The sequence below is a fragment of the Protopterus annectens genome, chromosome 3.part1 (assembly GCF_019279795.1).
Source record: "Protopterus annectens isolate FY-2018-M chromosome 3.part1, PAN1.0, whole genome shotgun sequence".
Classification (NCBI taxonomy): domain Eukaryota; kingdom Metazoa; phylum Chordata; order Ceratodontiformes; family Protopteridae; genus Protopterus; species Protopterus annectens.
In genome coordinates, this window is record NC_056732.1 from 110,661,500 (window position 1) to 110,685,720 (window position 24,221).

The 24,221-nt window shown below is 38.9% G+C and overlaps 1 protein-coding gene across 1 annotated transcript in view; it reads left to right on the forward strand.

The window, feature by feature from the left end:
- The window catches only part of NOL4 (nucleolar protein 4), a 2,553,475-nt gene that overhangs the window by 1,905,070 nt on the left and 624,184 nt on the right, over positions 1 to 24,221 (forward strand). The gene's annotated exons all lie outside the window — the stretch shown is intronic.

Genomic DNA, 24,221 nt, shown 5'->3' on the forward strand with positions numbered 1-24,221 from the left:
TGCCCTCTCTGTCCAACCAGTGCTTCGTGTCCCTGCCCAAGTAGCTGACACACACACACACTTTGAGATTTGGTTTATATACAAACACACAGACACTCCTTGGGAAGGCTGGCACAGGTTCTCCAGCTATGCCCCCTCCTGCCAGGCTATAAGGTAGTAATCACTGCCACCAACTACTCTTATCAGCTTCTAAAAAGGCCCTTACCAAATGGTGTCCAATTATTACTGTGCAATATTATTATCAATAAATAAATAAATAAATTAGTAAGTGTCACGAACAGCAAGGTTTATTTGGAGTGGCTTTGTACATTATCACTATATATATGCAATGTACTCTAGAGTTTAAATTATCTCGACACAAAACAGCCACAGTTGAAAGGTTTAACAATATTTAATAATAAATAATAAAAACACAAGACAAATCTCAATTCAACACAGTGCTGGTCAAGAGTTCAGAAATCACAGGGAAATACTTAAAATAATACTGTAGAATAGTCTGACATAAATATAGAAAACAGGTAGACTAAATCTGACTAAATTCCTATCTAACTCTAAGAGCAATCACAGTTCTAAATAAACTTACATATAGAGCAAAGGCAGAGCACTGGTGAGTGGTCAGTTCTGAAGACAAATGGAAAATGCTTTGATTCTCTCTCTCTCTGAGAAAGCCTTAAAAATAATGCATCACTGCTGACTCATTTTAGATTACATCATTCTTCTCTGCTTCCCAGGCTAACAGAAACTCTGAGTTTTAACATTTCTTTGATCTTGCACCTGGCCAGGAAACTACAACAATAAAAGACATTATATATGCAAAATCTAGCAGTTAACTCTGGTCTCAAAACAATAGAAGGAATTCCTCAGTCCAGACATTATGTCTCTAAGCTTTGAGATCAGTCATACAATTCTTGACTTATCAGCTTTCTTCCAGCAGAGTGCACTGTGGTTACATTTTTGAAGTTCAACATTTAACACAGTTTTCTTATATTTAAGAGGACCAGCCTGTGGATTATATTCATATTTACAATGACAGAATTATCTACAAAAATTCTAGCTAGGCTGCCAGCCTTCACATATCTTCACAGTGACTTTACCAGGTCCCTGTACTGTGTAAGAATGAGCTTAACATGTGTAACATCCTCTTTGCACCCCATACACAGCAGCAGTGTATTGCCCTTTGATTCTGCCTTTTCATACTGCACAGCATAATCCAGGTTAAGGATGATTATTAGCTGCAAATCTTTTTCATTCTTTTTCTTTCCTTTGGGTAACCAGACAAAGAAGTATATTTTAAGTCAGTTATCCCTGGAAAACTACTTATCTTGGCACTTTTTTACACTAAATTCCAGCAGCCACCCATCTGCCTATACTGCAAGCCATGTGATTTGATATAAGTGGTAGCAGTTAAATGGCCTATCAGAGGTGAACCATGAATTAATCACAGACAGGGAGGGCTTTGTAATACTGCAGGCCATTAATATCAGTGTGTCTCCAGTGGTTTGTATTTATATTGTTATAACTCTAAACAGATGACAAACCCTTGCTGATGGAAACATACTCTAGAAAGACAGCAGTTTGATGCAATTTGCTATAGAAACAACAGGAAGAGAGAAGCAATGCATACACTTTAATTCCTATTATCATGATAATGTTGCCTCTGCAGCATGACTTTCATGACCCAGTGCCATAACTTTCATGCAGCATGACTTTCAAGAACCCAGTGCCAGAAACAATGAAACCACTATCTTAGTGACCTAACTAATGCAGTTGCATTATATTTCATGATTTCCATCAGTTTGTTTAATTTGCCTACTGCATTTTACCTGTCTGAGTCATTCATGCTTCCATACTGATATTTCCATTAACCAAACGTTCACCAAATATTCAGCTACAGATTTTCAGTCTATCTTGCTTCCCTTTTTTGTCAGAAGATGTATTTCCCTTTGCCAATACTTCCTTTATAGGGTGACGTGTATTTAACTAAGCCTGCTGTTCTGCTTCTGACTCAACCTTCTTGTGCATCTCTGTTGTTCAGAGTACTTTGTAATTCTTCATAGATTTGTGAAACAACACTTGCAATGGTTTCATTCCTAATTTGATCTTCCTGTAATTCCATAGTAAGTACATGATTTTATGTATTTATCTTAATAGAGTCATTTCATGTCTATCAAAACCAACTCCCTCTTTGATGTAATTTTCCACACACCCTTATGCTGTCTTCATAGAATCATAGGATCATAGGAGATCACTAGGCCAGAGGTCATTTTAAGCCTATCCGTTTCATCCCAATGTAATACCATAGAAATGCTAGTCAATAACTAAGACTGCATTTAGTGATGAGTCCCCATGTCCAGGAGGGTTGTGGGTTCTATCCCTGGTAAGAATTTACAGTGACCCATCCACTCATGCAGGTTCCTCTTGAACAGTGTCATAGAGGTGCTTTATTTCACATGAACTGATAGCCTGTTCCAAAGATGAGGCAGTCACTTGGAGATAAATCTCCCCCTCCAGCATGTCCTGTTTAAGTCGCAGGCCATATTTACATCCCTGGAATGGGTAACCCTAGTCCCATTTGATTTATGGATATGCAGCAAGTTCATTAGGTTTGGGTCTTGGATTGCTATGTAGGCCAGGCATAAGTATCCCCTTGAAGTCTGTATGATACAGAGTATAGTTACAGGAATTTTAGTCAGTCTGTGTAAGATACATGCTGGAGCCCCTTGATCTTCTCTGTTAGAAACCTCTGGGGTCTCTCTAATTGCTGCAGGTGCCTAGTATGCTACATGCCAAACTTGAGTTATACTCAATTATGGGCCGGATAAGTGCCGAGTATAAGGGGGTTATAACTTCCTTTCCTCTCGAGGTGATGCCTTTACTAATCAAGTGTGCTATGTAGAAAGCTTTCCTTACTACAGCAGACACATGGTGGTCAAAGTTAAGGTCACAGTCAACTTGAGATCCCAGGTCCCTTACCACTTCATGAGTACTTAGTGTATTGTTATTGATTTGATACTGTGAGGGGAGATTGTTTTTGCTGAAGGGAATGATGATGTATTCCTTTGCATTCAGTTTGAGGCTGTGACTATTACACCATTCAATGGTCTGCATGAGACTCTCCTGGAGTACAATGACATAATTTGGGAATTCAATGATTACACCTAGTTTGCAGTCATCTGCAAACTTGGTCAGCCACAAGCCCATAGTTTTGACCTGAACTTCTGAGAAGTATGCACCAAACACTAGTGGGCCCAGCACTGACCCCTGTGGTGCCCCACTGGTAACAGGTCTGTTGGTTGATGTGGAGTCATCCACTTTGATAGTATATGCCCGGTTTGTGAACCAGTTGGCAACTCATCCCACAACAAAGGGGTTTACATTCAGTTTGCTAAGTTCATCACTAATGCCTGAATGTGGGATTGTGTCAAAAGGCTTTGCCAGGTCGAGGAATGCTCTGTGCACAAATTTGCCCTCATCAATGGCCTTGGTCATATTTTCAAAGAAATCCACCAGATTTAATAGGCAGAATCTGCCCTTCATGAAGCTGAATTGGGTAGGATTCAGGGTTTGGAGGTCACATATGTCTTTATGAGTTCCATAATAATGCATTGCATGACTTTACAGATGAGGCTGGTCAGGCTTATGGGTCTGCAATTCCCCAAGTCTGTTGCTGGGCCACCTTTGTGGAGGGGAATAACTGTTGCTGTTCTCCATTCCATAGGAACAAAGCCTGTGGTTAGACTATGATTGAAAAGGGTACTTAATGGTGATGCTAGTTCATGTTTTAGCCTGTTTAGAAGACAGCCTAGATGTCATCTGGTCCCACAGAGGTTGTGTTTTTTGCCTCGGACAAGGCTTTGAGGACCTCCCAACACTATGACTTGTGAGAGATGCACATATATAGCCAAATTGGAAGCCAAGCACTCTCCAACTAAGACTGGATTAGCCAGTCAAGAGGAGAAGGATAACACCTGCACTACACCATATTCAGCACATAGCCCTCCAGAGCATACATCACCACAACCCTCACATAGTAACACAAAACACCCACCTACTTTTGCAGAGGCTCTCAATAAAAACCTGACAAACAACAGAGACCTCTGATCAGAAACGCAAACAACCACTACATCCCAGCACAAACCATGAGACACATAGCTCACATAAACAGTGTGCCACTCAACAAAAACCCATAAGGCAAAACAACTTACCCAATACACTAGTCATAGGTGACTCAATAGTAAGGCACACTGATGTCCCACTCACTAGGTTGAATAAGGAGAAAGTTACGATCAGCTGCCTATTAGGTGCCAGGACCCACCACATAACACACGCACTTAGGTCACTTCACAACAGGTACAAATATGACTCTGTTATTGTCCATGTTGGTGTGAATGACCTGAGATGTACCTCCCTAGATTGCATGAAAAGAGACATAGAGGAGCTCTCTGATCTTGTAGCCTAGGCAGGTATGACCCTACCTTTGAGTAGCATCCTACCGTCATCCAGAAAGATACCACAGTACAAGCAGAAAATTATTGACTTCAACAATTGGCTAAGTTTCTGATGTCATTCTAAGGGGATCCAGTATCTGTCTGCCTGGGATGACATGATCGACAGACCTCGATGCTTCGCCACCAGAGATGGCCTGCTCCTGTCACCCCAGGGATTCCAGATACTGGCCAAGGCTCTTGCAATGTCCTAAAGACAAAATTACTGCCATAACAGCTACAAGCAAACGAAATCTGAGGGTTATGCTACTCAATGCTAGAAGTTTAAATCTCAAAATGCACTCACTCGAGGCACTCCTTAAAATGGAGAAAATCGACATCCGTGCAGAAACCGAGACCTGGTTCAAGGCTCCGGAGAGCACCCCAGCACTACCAGGCTATAATTCATACCACAACCTTCAGCCCCTAAACCTGGACTGAAGCACTAAAGGTGGTGGTGTCTCCATATTCATAAAGGATATGCACACCTCCAGACCAGTAGCCCAACATAACACATCAAAGATACTTCAGGTACAACTAACACTGGGTAAAACTGCAATCCAGGTTGTAGCCTGCTATGGCTCCCCCACCATGTCCTAAGTCTCCCACTCCACATTCCTAAACACACTGGAAAATATTATGGTACAACCCAATACCTTTATATGGGGAGACTTTAACTACCCCTCCATTAACTGGGAAAATTACTCATGTGCCAACACACTTTCTCAATGTTTTCTGGAATTCATTAATTCCAGTGACCTGGACCAACTCATTTTTACCCCTGGTGGGGGTAGAAACATCCTTGACCTGGTCATGACTAACTAACATGGGTGTCCGTTGCTCTACACCAGTAATCAACTTCTCCCTGGTCAGATCAGACCACAAGCTAATCACCATGGATATCCACATCCCACCCTCACCCCCCCCCCCTAAAGGAAACTACCATAAAAGCATCTCCAAAGCCAATTTTGGGCTTCTAAAAACAGAGGTGGCCAACTTCACGACACCCATGCAAATGGAAAATAGGTGCATGACTGCTGAATCATACACCAATGCACTGTATGAGCACATACACAAGTGCATGGAATGGGCCATACCAAACAGAACCAAGCCACTCTCCTCCAAAAAAAGGAAACCAATCTGGTGGTCCCCCACCATAAACAAACTCTACAACAGAAGGAAAAAAAACTGTTGCAGAAAAGGGTGAGGTGCCAAGACTGGAAAACTCCTTTCTTAGCCTCAGCAAAAAGCTAGCTATGAAAACAAAATTACTGCAGATTCTAAAGACAACCACAAGGCGTTCTATAGTTATGTCAAGAATCTACATGGTAATACCCAGATCTCCTCTGAGTTACAGCGCAATGGCAATACATATACAGAATCAACTGATATTGCAAACATATTGGCTGACAGGTTCAATGCAAACTTTACTCCCTTTTCACCCCCTAAAGGGGCTATTGCAATACCTGAAGAATGCCAAACCCCTATTATCACAGCTACACAGGTAAAAACCCCACTGTCCAAAGCCAAGAATACAGCTTCCATGGAACCTGATAATATCCCTGGCTGTGTTCTACATGAATTGCAAAGTGAACCAGCACCACACCTGATTACCCTGTTCAATCACAGCCTCATTTCAGGCTTTGTTCCTACCGAATGGAGCACTGCTACAGTCATCCCACTCCACAAAGGGGGAGCGACTACAGAGCCTGGGAACTACCGCCCCATTAGCCTGATGAGTCTGATATGTAAGGCTATGGAGCACATCATTCTGGACCTTATAAATAAGGACATAGGGAATCTCTAAACTCTGGACCCCATGCAGTATGGGTTTGTGAAAGGCATATCATGCCTGCTCAACCTGATAGACTTCTTCGAGTCTAACACCAGAGCTGTGGATGAGGCCAACGTAGTTCACACAGCCTACCTAGATCTTGCCAAGGCCTTTGACAACATCCCTCACTCAAAAACCATAGATAAACTCACTAAACTAGGCATAAACCCCTATGTAATAAGATGGGTTGCCAACTGGCTCACAGATAGAACCCACACTCTGAAAATAACGGACTCCAAATCTGACGACCAACCAGTTACAAGTGGTGTCCCATAGGGATCGGTCCTAGATCCTCTCCTGTTTGGCATCTACTTCTCTGAAGTTCAAGCCAACACAAAGGGACTCTGGCTGACCAAGTTAACAGATGATTGCAAACTGGTAGCCATTATTGATTCTCCAACTGATGTACACATTCTACAAAAAGGCCTCACTAACACCAATGACTGGTGCCAGAACCATGGCCTTAAGCTCAATGCCAAAAAGTGCATTGTCATCCCCTTTGGGAAAAATTTGGTGCCCATGAACTACCACATAGGCAATAGTCCACTAAACACAGAAGGTGTGATAACAGACCTGGTGACACTGGTTGACAGCAACCTCTCATTTGATAACCACATTGCCATTGTAGTCAGAATGTCCTTCTATGTGGCACATCTCATTGCAAAAGGTTTCTCATCCAGGAAGAAAGAGGTCATAATCCCTCTCTACTCATCCCTCATAGACCTATTATAGAATACAATGCTCTATTTGGTATGTACCTCACTAGACACCTACAACAACTGGAAAGGCCACAAATATACCTCACTAAGAAGATCTTAAGCCTTAGACACATGCCCCTATATGGACAGACTCAAAAAACTCCAGCTATACTCTGTCTCTTATTGCCTATTTAGAGGCGATCTCTGCTTGACCTACAAAGCCATGTCTGACTCACAGCTGCTAGATATACTACACCTAAAGAAATCCCAATCCCTCCGTGCCACACACTCCAGGGACCTTAACCTTATTACCACAATAAACAGAACATGCTGGAGGGACAGGTTCCTAACCCAGAGACTTCCCATACTCTGGCGCAACCTTCCCATTCACATCAAGCAGAGCACTTCACTGGCCCTCTTTAAGAGAAATCTTGATGAGTGGGTGGGCAATAGAAGGTTCAACCCATGGATCACTTCAGTGGCCTTGCTTGACAGGGGCACTGGGAACTAACTTTGGGCAGCATGATGCCAGGGAATCATCTTGGGCTAAGCTTATATAGTCTCCAGGGCCGTTAGCCTAGTACACACCTATGAACCTATGATATGTAGGGTTCCTATTACCAGATCGAAAGACCAAAATCGCGAATATACAAAGAGCGACATGGATTGCGCGAAAGATGGAAATGCCGAACGACCAAAATAGTGAAAATGAAAATGTTGAAGTGTAATGGTTGGCCTGTCTGTGGTATAGCTCCATAAGGTAAGTGTGCGATAGATAGGACTTTAGGGTTAGGATATGGGTTAAGGTAAGTGAATAGATAGGTAATGTATGTAAGATATAGTGTAGTGTTAGAAGTAGGGATTTATTTAACTGTATGTATGCATATTTATTTTTTCTGGGTGTATGCCTGTAGGGGAAGTGTGTGGTAGTTACAGACCTTAGGGTTAGGGATGGGTTAAGGATGGTGCATAGATAGTTGTGTATGTGGGGTTTAGTGTAGTGTTGGAAGTATGGTTTTGTTAAATGTATGTATGTGTATTATTTATTTTTTTGGGTGTATGTCTGTAGGGGACGTGTGCGGTAGTTACGGACCTTAGGGTTAGGGAGGGGTTAAGGATAGTGCATAGTTAGTTGTGTATGTAGGGTTTAGTGTAGGGTTAGAAGTAGGGTTTTGGTGCTTTACTTTAGGTTAGAAGTAGGGTTTAGTTATTGTATGTATGTGGTTTATTTATTTTGTTTGGATAGGTAATATGTAGCGAGTGGTTGGCTTGGCCAACTATGACAATTCGTTATTTTATTTTTCGCTGTTTAGTGCATTCGGGATTTTCGCGGTTTGAGTTATAGGTGTCAACGTTTAGGTATCCGTGTAAAGGGTGTTTCGATTTGGTAATATAGACCCGATATGTAGGGTGGGGGGAGTTTGGGGGAAGGTTTGTTGTATGTTAGGAGGGGATAAGGGAGCGAAATTTTTGCCAAACCTATCCACTAGCAGGTTTGCTATCTCTGTGGGGTCAGTGTGTGTGACACTGTTGGCCACTAGTTCTGTACATGCTTGGGTCCTGCACTTTAGGCTATGTACATAGCTGTAAAAGGCCTTATAATTATCCGTGGCTGTACTTACTAAGTTTCTATCAAAGGAGCTCTTGGAGGATTTAACAAGTTGACATATTTGCCTGTTTAGGCTGAGGAGGGTGCTTTTCCATTGTTGGGCCTTGCCTTTGTTTTCTTGGACATGAACTTTTTGCTTTTACTGTAAAGTTTGTTGATGCAGGATGTCCACCACAGCAGCTTGCCTTTATTTGGGGCTCTTGATGTGATTCTTTCTGGTACGGCCAAGTTTATACACTTATGCAAGTGATTGTACAGGGCTTTAGTGTAAGCTTCAGTGTAATTACCACTTCCAGCTTGGGGTGGGGCGTTGAATGCATTTAAACCTTCACCTAGAAGGGTATAGATTGCTTTGGTAAAGTTTTTTAGTCTGATTTCACCCTTTGTGAGTTCTTGTGTTAGTGCCAGCTTGAAGGTGACTGATTTGTGGTCAGTTTTAACTAATGAGGGCCCGACAGTTGCGACAGTGCATCTGTTTCACATGTTGGTGAGGACCAGATCCAGAATGTTCATTCTCCTTGTCGGGGTATGGACAGTTTGTTCCAGGGCATTTGAGTTAACACAGTCAAGAAACTTTTGTGCTAGTGAGTTAGGGCTAGCATAGGCTTCCCAGTTGATGGTGGGATAATTGAAATCCCCCATAACCAGTGTGTTTGGTAAAATTTGGATTCTCTACAGTTTCGTCAAGTAGGCTTCATGGATGTCATGACTCATGGAGGGGATCTATAACTGGCTGTGACTTGAATGGGAGCCTTGCCCACTGTAACCTGGACCTGGAGTAACTTCTTGGAGTTGTCCAGTCTAACTAGATGGGAGGTGAATTTATATCTAATATAGATTAAAACACTGCCTCCTTTGGTTTTCACAGATTCATTTTATAGTCTAAAGGTGTGGAAGGCATTGTAGTTTTCCAAGGCTAGGGTACTCTTTAAGGCCTTGAACTGGGTTTCTGTGGCTGACAGACATCTACATCTTCTAGTAATAGAAGTGCTTCTAGTGAGTTTTTGGTTTAAGCTCCTAGCATTTAGCAGCAGACTCTTATTTTGTTCTTATTGGTCAATTTCATGTTGATAATGCTGTTTTCTAGACCTTGCCTAAAAAGGCACTATGGGGCAGGCAAGAGTTTTTGCCAACAGCTGAAAGCCTAGAGGTGCCAGGTGCGAACCATCTCTGGCAAAGCAGTGAGGTTTGTCGAACATGGCTTCCCAGGCTGATAGGAGCTGGATCCCCTTTGAATAACACCAAAAACTGGGCCAGTTATTGAAATCAATCATTTTTTGTTTATACTGTGACATCATTCTAGGTGAGGGTAGTATGCTGCTCATGGCTAAGGACATACCTGTCTGGGACACATACCCAGAGAGCTCAACCATACCTCTCTTCATAAAGTCCAGTGAGGTATGTCTCAGGTCAGAGAGCAAGCATTTTGAAATCAGGCCCATTGTTATTCACTGGACTAGGGGTGTAGCAACATTATTATGCTGCTACTTTTATTTCATTGCTGCTTATCTTGTTTAGTGTAATAACAAAGTGAACATGCATACTCACCTCGCAATACTGGTACATATGTGGATGTGGAATTTATGTTAATTTTGCTTTGCTTTGCTCAGGGGGAAAAAGACTAAACATTAAATTCATTAATTCTGAAAATTTTTAAAGCACTGAGAACAGACTTTTACTCTAAAAATTATGACTATCCAGTGTCATCAAAATGTCTTCTCAATTTCTTTCTTTTTATTCATTCGATTTATATCATGGGCCTACTGCCTTTTTAAGACCATTATGAAGTAGCATTATATTGTCCAAGGTAAACTTGGTTAAGAAGTCCGTATAAAATACCAACAAGTCTGACAAATGTCACCTTATATTTATTTTGCATTCATTTATTAACTAAGACCAATAAATTCATGTCTCTTACAAAAAACAAATGATTAAATTAAAAGAAAAGAGCTTACAAAGTCAGACCAACAAGGCTAAGGTTTAACTCCATTCAAAAATATTCAATTTAATTTGCTAAAACAATCCAAAGAATCAAAGCTTTATTCAAGGCAAAACTTACCGTCAAGACAGGTGGCAATAATAAAGCCTTCCATATAAACAACATCCAAAAACTGATGAGGAAGAAACAAGAATATAGTGTGCTAGAACAAAATGGTGTCACCATAATAGACCCAGTAGATATAGCTAACACACTAGCATACAGATCTGGAGAAAATGTTTGGCCACAAAAGGTAGCCTATCCACTCTATTTACCTGTAAAATGATCCCATCTGAAATTACATCTGAAACTGTCTCCTCTGACTTCATTTAGGTCAGAAATACAAGTTCTACATGATCAGATGAGAAAATTGGAAGGCCAATTTCTGCAGTCAGATTAACCCAGTATACTCCCTTATTGACATCCTTAACACTGAATTAAAAATGGCTATGTCCCTGATATCTGGAAGCAAGCTTTTGTGGTCACAGTATACAAAGGAAGCCATTCAACAGACTCCAATAATTACAGACCAGCTAACATTACATACACATATTGTGCAAGGTGTTGAGACAAGCAAGAAAAAAAATCCTTCTCCATGACCTAACCCAGAATGTCTTTGTCAAAAACAGATCTTGTATGATTAAACTAATAATTTTTTGAAAGTATGTCCTCTGCCCTAGATAAAGTTTTATCTGTCCACGCAGCTCATCTTACCTTGCCCTGGCTAAAAAATTCACTATTATACTCCTTGACTGAATCCAGTATTTGTCTCACCAAAAATGCAGATGACTGAAGACCCGAGACCATTGACCTTATCCCTACTAACACTACCTCCCTTCAAACAGCCCTTAATATTACACATGAATGGTGGGCTAGAAATTACGTTGCCTTCAATGTCAAAATATAGTATTTGTGGATTACGTCTAAAAGTTGACAAGATAGTAAAAATACCTTGGAATCCTAAAAATACCTTGGAATCCTAAAAATACCTTGGAATCCTTGTAGATGATGACCTTTCATTTAACACCCATATAGCAACTATCATTCACAAAGCATACAGAATTGCCCACCTTATCATCTTTAGGGTTGGGAGCCCTGCTAGAGAATTAATTGTCCCTTTTCATACAGCTCTTATCAGAGCATTATAGAATATGTACCCTTTTCCATAACTTGTTCACAGTGTATCTAGTACAGTCGGAGAAGGTTTAAATATTCTTCATAAAGAGAGCTGAAGGGCTTCACAGCTTACTATAGCAAATCTCTTATATATTTGTATTTTATTGCCTACTTAAAAAGGCTTATACCTGACATACTGACCATTAAAGGATCCTTTAGTATTTGAAACAATTTATTTAGAATACAACCACTGAGCTGAACACAAGAGGACACTCACATAAAGTAAAAATTACTATCAACTGTACCATGAAACTTGACAATTTTGCATCTCAGTGTATCACACAACTAAGGAGTAAAGAGTCTCTGTTGCACTTAAACTCAGAGCATCAAATCATGATTCCAAGATGGTGGGCATCCTATAAACACCCTCTCCACAAGGCTCCTACCTTTTTACAGCAAAACAGAACAAATAGCCTTTCAAATACAACTTCTAAAAGAAATCCCTGAAGGTAGATGATCCCCATGCTGTTTGGATAACTGAGAACAGCAAATTCTTTGTGAAATTGTGAAAATATTTGATATAAAAACCTCTGGATACTTAAGAGAACCCCTACCTCATGTAAAACCTGGGCCTCAAAGTGCAAGATCATCAGCTCCAAACTGTTACAGCACCTATAAACTGAAGACAATGTCAAAGGAAAATGAAAATATGGAAATCCAAACTAATAAGACTAAATTATCTGCTATAGCCTCCCCAGAAAAGGAAGCAGTTACCAAAAGACAAAGAATAAATAAGCAACAAGATACAGCCAAGTCCAACAGCAAACAGAAGCCGGATCCAAGTTTCCACATGGGCGAACTCAAATAGGCTCTGCTGCCACTCCAACTAGCAGGGAAAGATTTTGCCAAACAGCTATCCAGCTTTGGCAGAAAAATAAACAAGATAGTAGAATGTATACACAGTGTTGAGGAATAAACTAAAGCTAACGAACACCAAATAACATTTTTAAAGGAAGATCTAAAAGCCAAAGACTCTACCTTACTAGAGATTCAGCAGAAATTCACTGACTTAGAAGCAAGGAGCAGGCATAACAATATAATAGTCAGAGGTCTACCCGAGTGCTATGAACACAGTCAGTTAATCAAAACAATAACGCAGATCTTTGAACATATTCTCCATGCTGACACAAATACAAGTAGTATTACCATTGAGAGAGCCCATCGGGCACTACACAGAAAACAAAATGATGACCTCCCAAGACAGATTTATGTCAAAATACTAAATTACCAAGATGTACAAAGGCTGCTGTTGGAAGCCAGAAAACAAAACCAAATTATGTGGAAAGGACATAGAATTATGCTCTCACAAGACCTACCAATGGCTATCAAGGAAAGGCACCAAAAGCTCTCACCATATTGTGCTGAGCTCATAAAGTGTGAAATAAAATTTCAAATGAAATACCCCAGCACCCTAATTTTTCATAACAAAGAAGTGAAATACTCAGTCGACTCACCTAAAGACGTAAAAGCTGCCTTTGTAAAATGTTTTGGCAAAGTGCCAGAGCAGTGATTTAATTCCAAAACAAGTTGATTAAGTCCTCCACCATATAAGGCTATTCCAGGATTAGACTCAGCAGCTGTTAAAGTCCGAAATAGTCTCTTTACTTCTTTTTCTTTCTTTCTTTTCAAATTTTATAAATGCTTTATTTGTAGTTACTCAACCAGAAGTGTCTGAAAAACAGAAAATGAGTCCTCCCTGGAACGTCCAAATCAGTTTTTGCTGGGGAGTAGATGAGTTTTGGAATGCACCAACTTACACCCAATCAACCAGGATTTTCTATACTCGCACAAACTACTCATTCTATAGATAAACCATTGGTGTGCACTTCAGGGAAATACCAGCTCCTGTGAATTGTGGCATTGCAGGCTTGGTTGAAACTGCAGTGGTTCCGGTCTCTGCTTCGACCAAATAGGATGGAGGTGTATGTTTTAGTTTTAGTCAAGAACCTGCATGGAAAAGATGTTGGCAAGCTATTACCAATGGGTAAGGTAATCCAAGCTAGACATAATGCTTCATTGAAGTGTTTATTTTAGAAACGGATGTAATATACTGGTTCAAGATAGCAGCAAGCTACACACGAAACTAATCTGAATATGTATTTCTGAAGAATGATGACTCTTGCCTTTTGAACAAAGCAACTGCAAAATTAAACTGTGTACATAGTGCTTTCTAAAAACAAGTGGATCTGTTTTTTCTGTTTTTTTTCCTACTAAACGTCATGGTTTACTATATGTTAAAGGGTACAAAAATGTCCTTTAGATTGTATTGGTTGTAATGTTTGTTTGTTTTTTCCCCATTTTAGCTGGGGGTTTTTCTTAGGCTCTACTTGTACCTTCTTTTTTCATATAAATATGTACAGCCAAATATATGCAAAAACAGTAAATCAGGCAGGATCATAATAGAGATCTCTAGTAAATACAGGCATAATGCCGTTATGTTATTAAAACTTGCACTCAGGAGTATAGTGGATTGTTAGGGTAAAGGGATGACTATTCTAGGAGTTAGTTTTATATTGTATATATGTTGTATCTGTAGTAATTTGCTAATTTTTAAGCATAGTTTGCTAATAATAAGGTATCTGTAATAATAATTCAAATAATTCAAATTAGATTAAAGTTTTTCCTGATAATTAAGTTATGTCAAGCTCTTTCGGTATATGGGGATAGCTGGGTAGGCAGAAGGGGAGTAATGAAAGAGCAAGGTGCTACTGCTTCCATATTATACTTTTTACTCACACCACAATTAAGTAGAATGGACAGAACATTTTTCCATAATATACACTCTAACATAACACAACACAACATCACAAATAAATATTAGAAACATTAAGCCATACCTATCTGGATCATAGATTCATGGAATGTGAGGGGTCTTCAGAATAAAAATAAGAGAAACCTGCTGATTCATCTTATATTCAAATTAGATGCCAACATATGTTTTATACAAAAGACACATATGTTTAGGGATGACTGGAAGGAAACTACGAACAAGAAATGGATAAAGGACATAATAGCAGCCAGAGATAGCTCCAACTCTAAGGGTGTAGCTATGATAATTAAAAATGCATTTCAACAACCGACATTCCCGGTCAACAAATGTTAAATAAAAAAAATAAAACAATCCTAGAATGCAACTCCGATATAAAGGGCAGATGGTGTTACTTTACAGCCCCCAACCCATCAAGAGGGAAGCCAACACTATTTCTTATTGTGTACGGACCATGTACTAGACAACATGATTTTATTCTGGAACTATATAACATACTAGTCAAATACCCCAAGCATGAGTATGTACTAGGGGGGGGACTGGAACGCAATCATTGACCTGGATATTAATCAAACCAGTAACCACTTCTCACACAATAAGCAAGCATCATTAGCACTTCAGGAACTCATATGTGTAAATATTATTTAGGTCAGTCATATTACTCAAAATGCCATAACACATGGTCAAGGTTAGACTTTTTCCTCATTTCGGAATCTTTAATAGATGGGGATATCAAATACTCCTTCGAACCCAGATATTTATCAGACCATGTGAGAATCACGTTGAAAATACACCCTATAAGTAGTAATCAGACGAAAAATAAAAGTGGCTGGAACTGGTCATTAAACAACAACTTATTAGTTAAACTAGAAGTGGTTCAGGAGATACTGGACATCCTACTAGAGCCGGAAAAAAACCTGGATAGTACAGGTATTCCATACGATGTACAATGGGCTGCATATAAGGCAAAGCTGAGAGGGATACTTATTCAAAAGGTGGCATATTTTAAAAAAATAGCAAAAGAAAAAGAACACAAGCTTGTTTTGGAATTGAATGAGCTCAAAAAAAAGCACCAACTCATGCCTAGCACTACCACTGAGAAGGGAATAAATAATTTCCAAAGGCATCTTTCTGAACTCCACCAACATAGTTATTCCTTATATGAGCTAAAATGTCTGACGAAATACTCCGAATGGGCACAGCTTCCCTCTAAAGCCATGGCTAGGATAATCACAAATAATCAGGAAACAGCTAGAATCTCACGTCTTCAATACCAAAATAAGATCTACAAATCAGACAAGCAAATAATAGAATTATTTCAAAATATCTACTCAGAGCTCTACAGTCTATAAACCCCACAACCCTCAAATGAGGAGTTAGATAATTTCTTTAAGAATATTGAGTTCCCCAAATTGAAATAAGAACACATAGAATTTCTCAAAGCACCTCTCAAACAGCAAGAAATTACTATGGCAATAGGAAGACGAAAGTCTGGCAAGTCACTGGAACCAGGTGGGCATACACCAGAATTTTATAAAACATTTAATCATAAGCTGTCTTCCATCCTTCTAAAAGTATATAACCATATTAAATTAAATGGCCTAGCTGATTACTACCTAAATACTTCTAAAACAATACTCATTCTGAAGAGCAACCTTGATAGATCTGACCCACATAACTATAGGCCATTATCTCTAATTAATCTAGATATAAAAATGTTATCCATGATCTTAGCTGAAAGGCTAAAAAGGGTATTGCCGCATATAATATCCCCAGAGCAGGCTGGCTTCATGACAAACAGACAAACGGGTGATAACACCTAAACAATAGACGCCATGATACGCCTTACAAAAGATGACAGGAATGTGAGATATGGCTTAATTCTGGATACTACTAAAGCTTTTAACAGAGTCTGTTGGAAATTTCTATTCATGACCATGTCACACTTCAACATCCCCAAAGTTTTTATTAACCTAATTAAAACATTATATAACAATTCTTACACTTATCTATGCATCACCAAAATACTCTCACAGCCTATCAAGCTATCAAAAGGAACCAGGCAAGGATGCCCCCTATCTCCTTACCTTTTCAACCCCTATTTAGAGCCCTTATTTTTATATCTTTCCCAAGCCACCTTCCACTCTATCCCTAAGATTCTGAACACTAAGCTACCACTATCTGCATATGTGGATGATTAAACATCTATTTTGAACGCCCTAGCTCAGACCTAAAGAAAATAACTAGAACAATTGAAAAATACGCAGAACTATCTAACTATAAAATCAATATAAAGAAGTCACGTATCTTTCTCATTAATCCCAGACATCATAAGGAATACCTTTTCTCAGAATCTCCTTTCAAAATAGAATACTCCTTTAGATACCTAGGAATCCAGTACGAACATTGCTATTTATCAATGTATCAAAATAATCTTATGAAGATATGGACAAACACTCTACAAGATCTGTATAGGTGGCAGCAGCTGAATCTATCACTAATATCCAAAGCAGCTATAATTAGGATGAACATCCTCCCTTGACTCTTACATCAATGTAATGCTTCAAACCTGTCCATCCCAAATAGTTTCTTTCAAAAAATTGATAGGGATTTAGCTAAATTCATTTGGTTCCCCAAATCAGTTAGGATTAGTTATCAAAAGATAAGCTATCCTAAAGAAAAAGGTGGAATAAGCCTGCCAGACTTCCAACTTTATTACTATATCATATGTGCAAACAGAATCCTCTCTATCTCCAAACACAGCCCAAAAAAAGGACCTCCAAGCCCCCTCATGGATAAAACTATCACACAACCATACAACTAGCATTAATATTAACCCATTAGCTCTTCCTTTTTTGTCTTCAATAAGTGTAAGAAACCTTAATTTGAATAGCATCTTGAAACAAAAAATAAAGGTTTTCCAAGCCCTAATAAAATCACTTGCGCTAGACAAAGCCCTTTATGTTTTCCAACCCTTACATATGAATCCTGACATCAGACTTAACAACAAAATGCTTAACCTGACACAATATACCCTTATTAAAGAACTTACAGTGTGGGATATACAAAAGCATAAAAGAAAATCAATACAGGAACTGAGGAGCAAGTCAAAACTGGGCTATAAATATACTATTATCCTGCGGCAGATTAGGGAGCTCTTACCCACAATAATCACAGATACCCCAGATACTGAAAAGTGCATACTAAAGACTGCAGACATCATTAAATTCCTGCAGGTTAATTAGAGTCTTTAAGTGCCAAAATCTGCTATTGTTTTCTAAGTATTGGGATCAGCAAGGAACAATTTTAAGGGTAGATCAGAATTCTACTATCAAGTTAACTCCATTCAAAAAACTAATCTACATGCAAATAATGATTAACAACATCTCCTACTTCATTCCCATTACACTAAACAAATTTAACCCGAATGTCTCTTCAGCATGCACGTGTTGCTCCTTCCCATGAGCAGATTTAATACACATTTTGTGGTTCTGTAAACATACACACAAGCTTTGGTGCTCTTTAAGAGTACGTCTAGAGAAAATGGGGTATCATAAATCAACATTATCCTGGGAAATGGCAGTCCTTCACATCACTGATCTCAAGCTATCTAAGCTGAAATTTCATGTGCTTATTACCATTTGTTTACTAATTAAATTATCCATAACCAAAAACTGGTTGGATCGGACCAAGTTAACCTGGAAAGAATTTAAAAATGTAGCCCTCAAATACATAACCTCACACAAATTGTATACAGGTAACACTAAATAGCAAAGATATTATCAAAATTACTAGAAACTAATTTGATCTCATTTTAGGAGATTAAGTAAAGAATAAGATCACAGTAAATTCCATTTTTCATTGTAGATCCAGTACTACAGGATAATCTTATTGAAGCACCCATAAGAGTTGGATCTGATAATTTGTGTCTCTGATTTTATAAGATGCTAGCAGAAAAGGCCTTTTATTGACCCAAATAAGTTCCTGTGGTAGGAAGCAGTAGCACTGTATTTGTATATATGTATATAGGTATAGATAGATTGTTCTTTTTTCTTATTATTTCTTTTTCTTTTCTTTTTTTTTCTTTTTCATAATAATAAGGAAGATACTGACTCATGTGATACTCTGTAAATATATGGACATGTTTGCTTTCAACTAAACAATGTACAATTTATTTCTGATTTAAAAATAAAAAGATTTTTGAGAAAAAAAGAACATCAAGTCACATCTTCAGTAAGGAAATAGATGACTTTTAAGTTACTGTTCTCAACTTCTTAGAATGTAGCTAAATATGAAATTGCTTTGGATAAGATGTAAGCTTGCTATTTTTACTTTGATATATGTACAATTTCAACTTTTGTGAAACTAGTTCTCAACTGTTATAAAATATAACAACTTGTACATTCATAAGTATGATCCTGATTGCTGTCATTACATTTCATTTGTTTCTTCACCACTACTGCTTTGTGCCTTAACACACAGATTGTGGCTAAAAATGGTCAGACCACCACCCAAATAAGTAAGTAAAAATAAACATATTTTGTCAGTAAGTTCCTTCATGGAATCTAAATATTAACCGTAATGTGAAATGTGAAAACTGTATCGCAAGGGCTCCTTCCCCTCTCAGTTGAACACAGTTCATCAAATCCTGCCTTCAGGAAGGAACTTGTTGACTACATGAGCATCTGAAAGATGATCATCAAATTATGGAGAGTGCCTTAAGACCCTTTCTCTCTACTCAGTCTCCTATAAATTGCTGAGGGGTGATCTATGCCTGGCTTACAAGGCATCTGCACACCCCACACTTAGTGAATCTCCTACATATTCGTAAGTCAAAGAGTACCAGAAATACAAGGTCTAGGGACCTGAATTTTGTCTGTGACTTAAAGAGAACATGCTGGAGAGGCAGATATGTGTCCCATAGACTGTCCTTCCTATGGAACAGGTTTCCCATCCATGTGAAGCTGAGTTCATCTATTACTCAGTCTAAGCACAACCTAGACCAGTGGATGGGGAATAGGAAATTTACACCAGGCCTGGCACCCATATCCCTTATGGACAGAGGTAGCTTAGAAATGCCTGGCCTTCAATGTCCTGTTTGGATGCAGGACATTATTATTCTTTCAGGAAAACTTGGCTAGACATAGAAAGTTCCCCAAAGGTCTTTAGCCTAGTAGCAGTCTATGAATATATAATCACTGCTGCAGTACCCTTAGCTATATGGGTTGTGTCTTGCCAAGGATATAACAGCTGGCCAGCTTCCAAATCTTCAGTGTACCTTCCCTACACTCTGTCAGGCAGCTCAAGCTCAGCTGACTAAAAACACAGGTTTGAGCACTAACCCCTTCAGAGGTTTCATGCTGCTGGGTTGATGGTTGGCTTGGGCTGTTCCTTTGCAAAATAGAGGACTTCCCTTTGGGGAAAAAACTTCCAAACTTAAAATTTATTGTCTAAATGTACTTTCCAGTGTAGGTAAACTATTTTTACCTAGGACTTTGTGTTTTAATAGACTGTCACAAGAATTAACTATATTTTTAAACAGGAGCTCTTTTTTTCCTGTCAGTTTAAAATGAAGTCAAAAGTAGCTAAAAAAACATTTTTTCTATGGAAAAAGTGTGCTTATTTTACATTTTGGGACTTTTTAATGCTTCTTTTTTCCCTAGGGAGAAAAGTGACTTTTAACAACTTTCAATTTTTACCAGTTTATGCTGTTTGTTTTCCCCAAGTAAGAGGCATCATTTTTGGCTTGACCGTTGACCAAACTACCGGTCCCATGGTTAGACCTTGTTCCAGCCGCAAAAAGAACAAGTTAAGCAAGCAGCCTTTGCCACCACAGCAGGCTAGCAGTTTGCTTCACCTGCAGCTGAGTGACTCTGCTATGGCTAAATCTGGTTTCTCAGACAACTCATCTTTTGTCCTGGTTCCCTGTGGTGTAACACCTACAACCACTATGGACTGGGGGATAGCCACTTCCTCTGCAGTTGGGGTCCCCTCAGTCAGCAAGGGAGAGCCTCTGCTGTTGGTCCTGGGAGAGGGAACAGGGAAGGCTTTCCTGTTTAGTGAAAATGTTGTGCCCATCCCTGGAAAGCTGCTGATGCCATTAATAACTCTACTGGCCCCATTTCTATATCAAAAAGAAACAGAAAACTAAATATGTATCTGCTCCTCTTCAAATTTCTTTAGACAGAAGCAGTTTACTAGATGTGGCTCAGGGTCTAATTTGGATTAGGATCCTTCTTATCAGGTGATTTCTGATAAAAGAAAGAGGGATACTTATTTTACTGCAGAGATTAAGGATTCTGAATCAGGACAGGAAGATGATGGGACAGATGGAGGATTCTCTTTAGATTTCTGATTCAGATTCAAAGGAGAGCACAGTATCTGGTTTTCCCAGCAAGGAATTCTCTTTCTCTGAATGTGCCAGTGTGTTCAGTGGGAGAACACCGGGGTTTCTCAGTCCCTCAGAAAACACTGAACTGTTACAAATCAAATTGCCAGAACCGTCACCCATTACACCAGTGTTGTCAGCCTTGGAGGATGTGTGTGTCACTGCCTACAATTTTTCTGATAGTCAGCCTGCTGCCTCTAAAAAGCAAATAGATTTTATAAAGTCCCTCAGTCTTTTAAGTTTTTATACACTCATCCCAAACCTGAGTCAGCAGCTATAGCTTTAGTTACCCTACTGTATGTAAACACTTTGTAAATGCCAGTCCTGCACTCTCTGACAATAATGAAGAAAATAATTCATAAGTACTGAAAAAAAGTGCATGCAACCTTAATTTTCAGAATTTTAAATTGTCGGGCTTGCATGTTAAAGTTTGTTCTGATTAGTTGTGAAGGTATAAAGAATATTTTGTCTGCAGTTTCCTGTCTGAGGAAATATCTACTTGAAATGGTTTCATTTCTTCCACTTTACAAGTCACAACACATTGTTTAAAGTGTATGCATGTCTCTGTTGATATGGTCACTAGAACTGTTTTGAGATTTGCCTGGCTCTTTTCTCAGAACATCCTAGATGATGAGAAAATTGAGATTGTACATTCTTCTTTGGATAGAAATTTATGATTTGGTCCCTCTGCTGTAAAGGTTATCCAAAAGTGTGATAAGAGGGATAAGCTGATACACGGGACTTCCACGATTTTTTAGCCCACCTTTTCCAAAATTTCTAAGGGATTTTCTAACCCCTCATACAATTTTGGCAAGAAATAAAATAAAAGGTCTCATCAAAATCCTGGTAAGCAGACATTTAAGAAGAAATGGCAAGGGGGCTCCAAAAAGAATACAGGAACCGCCCAAAACCAAGGCCAATCCAACAAGTCAAATGACTATTTAAAGGAATTTATTACCCCACATTCCCACCCTAGCAGTCTCTTTGTCCTTCCAGAAAGTCTGAATTTCTACGTCCGTCTTTGCCAACAAAGTTTGAGACAAATGGGTTGTGAAGCTCAATCAACAAGGTTACAGATGGCAGTGACAGGAAAGTCTTCCTTTCCAGGGAGCAACTCCTCATTCACTAGACCATATTAAATTGCAAGGAGACAAGACTAGATCCTTAAGGCATCCATATGTGCACTGAGAAATGCAAAGATGTACTTTTTCCATTATACATCTCTGAAGTAGCTTTTGAATCAAGTGAGATATGAGTGTTGAAGTCCTAGGGAGGAAAGTTTGTACAGTACTTTTCAATGGCCACTTTCAAAGGCTTTTTGATAAATCAAGGAAAAGTGCTGCTACTAAGTTCCTTGTTACTATTGGTGGTGGTAGCAAAGTTGAGTAGAGTTGTTGTAGTGCTATGGTATGGCCAGAAACTGTGTCATGTGGTGTTTAGTAAGTTGTTTGTAGTGGCACATTTAGGGAGCTGAGATTGGACTAATTTTTCTAACTTTGGATGGGGGAGGGCGGGGCAGAATGGCTTTTGACCTGTAACTGGAGATATCAATAGAGGACCCACCTTTGTGTAGGGGTAGGGTTTTTTTTTTCAAATTTTAGGGACACAACTTTCTGTGATGGAGTAGTTTATTAAGATGGAGTCTTGGTAAGCTAGTATATCTGCTACAACGTTAATATACTCTGCTAAAAGATTGTCTGGGGCAAGGGTAGCTGGCTTCTGTTTGAGAAGGTATTTCCTGAGGGTGGATGGGGTGATGGGTTTAAAATCAAATGCGCTGGGATTATTTTTTGACTGGAGGAGACGAGGTGTTGCAGGTAGTATAGCTGTGAAGGAGGTTATTGTGGTAATAAAATGTGTATTGAACTGGCTGACAGTGTTATCACTAGTGTAATTAGTAGAAGGGGTTTGTTGGGTAATGTGACCAGGATGCATAAGTTTGGTGATGGCAGACCAGAAAAGTTTGGGTTGTTTTGTTTTCTGTATTGGAAGTTTGTAACATATAGTTGACATGTAGTATATTTTTTGTCAAGTTAAGTCATGTATTTTGCTGCGTTTCAGAGTTGTTTATAGTTTTGGAGGCTGTACTGTATTTTATTTGAGTTAGTTAGTTAGTTAGTTAGTTAGTTAGTTAGTTAGTTAGTTAGTTAGTTAGTTAGTTAGTTAGTTAGTTATTGACATTTGTTTACTGGGAAAGTCGAACTGGGTTAAGGCCCATTTTCTGTAGAGGCCCAGGGAGAAAAGCTCCAAATTATTATAAAACATTTTAAGAACAAGAATTACACAATCTTAAAAATAAAAACGTCTGCAGTTTAAATAATTATAACAAATTAGACATAATGTACAAACAGTAGTTAAGAATCAACACAAGGTATATGACAATAATTTAATATTTAGAGAAATTTTAGGCAATTTTTAAGGAAATTAAAGGTAAGTTAGTATAATACAAACAGGAATTGCAATATGAAGTGAGGAAAGATGCTTATGGTATATTTTGATAGAAATTCAGGGAAGCAAATGAGATAGCAGTTAGGAAGTAAGTGAAATGGGGAGAGTAATAAAGTATTGAGATCTCAATATATTAATTGCCAAAGCCTTTTACAGGAAAAATGTCACTCAAAGTGTCTGAGTCTGTACAGAGCAGTACCAAACACTTGAGGGGAAACTAATATGTAGACCCTGAACATTTAAGGATGAGATATTTAAGCAGATATTCTGAAGTTAGGAAGAAATCAAGCAGTACTTACTGAAAATAAAGAATTAGCTTGTCAAGAATGATGAAACGAGGGGAGTCACATGAATGGCTACTACCTGACTACTACTAATTTTGGTCTCAGCACAGCTTCACTCTAAAGGGACTTTTTCACCTTTAGGGATATAGTTTATCCTGGTTTTGAGCAAGAAGAGAGCCAGGTTTTAGCTAGGAAGTCTTTCAGAGTGGTTTTGAAAGATGGGAGGGATGGTATACACCTGATGGATACAGGTATGGAGTTGATGGCCTTAGCAACCTTGTATAAGTACAGACAATGCCCAGCAGATTTGATAGGTTTGTAGACAGACAGAAGTTTTTGGTCACTAGATCGCAACAACCAACTGGGAACATAGTTATGCAGAATGTTTTCAATGCTGGATTATCAGATGGATGCTGGATAATTTTATAGGTGGTAAGAAATTGTATATATGTGTTAGTTGATGTGACAGTTCTAAACAATTTTCTCACCTGGCCTCTGCTGAAAATAGGCTCTGTCCTAGTCGGACTTTCCCGGACAACAAATGTTAAATAAATA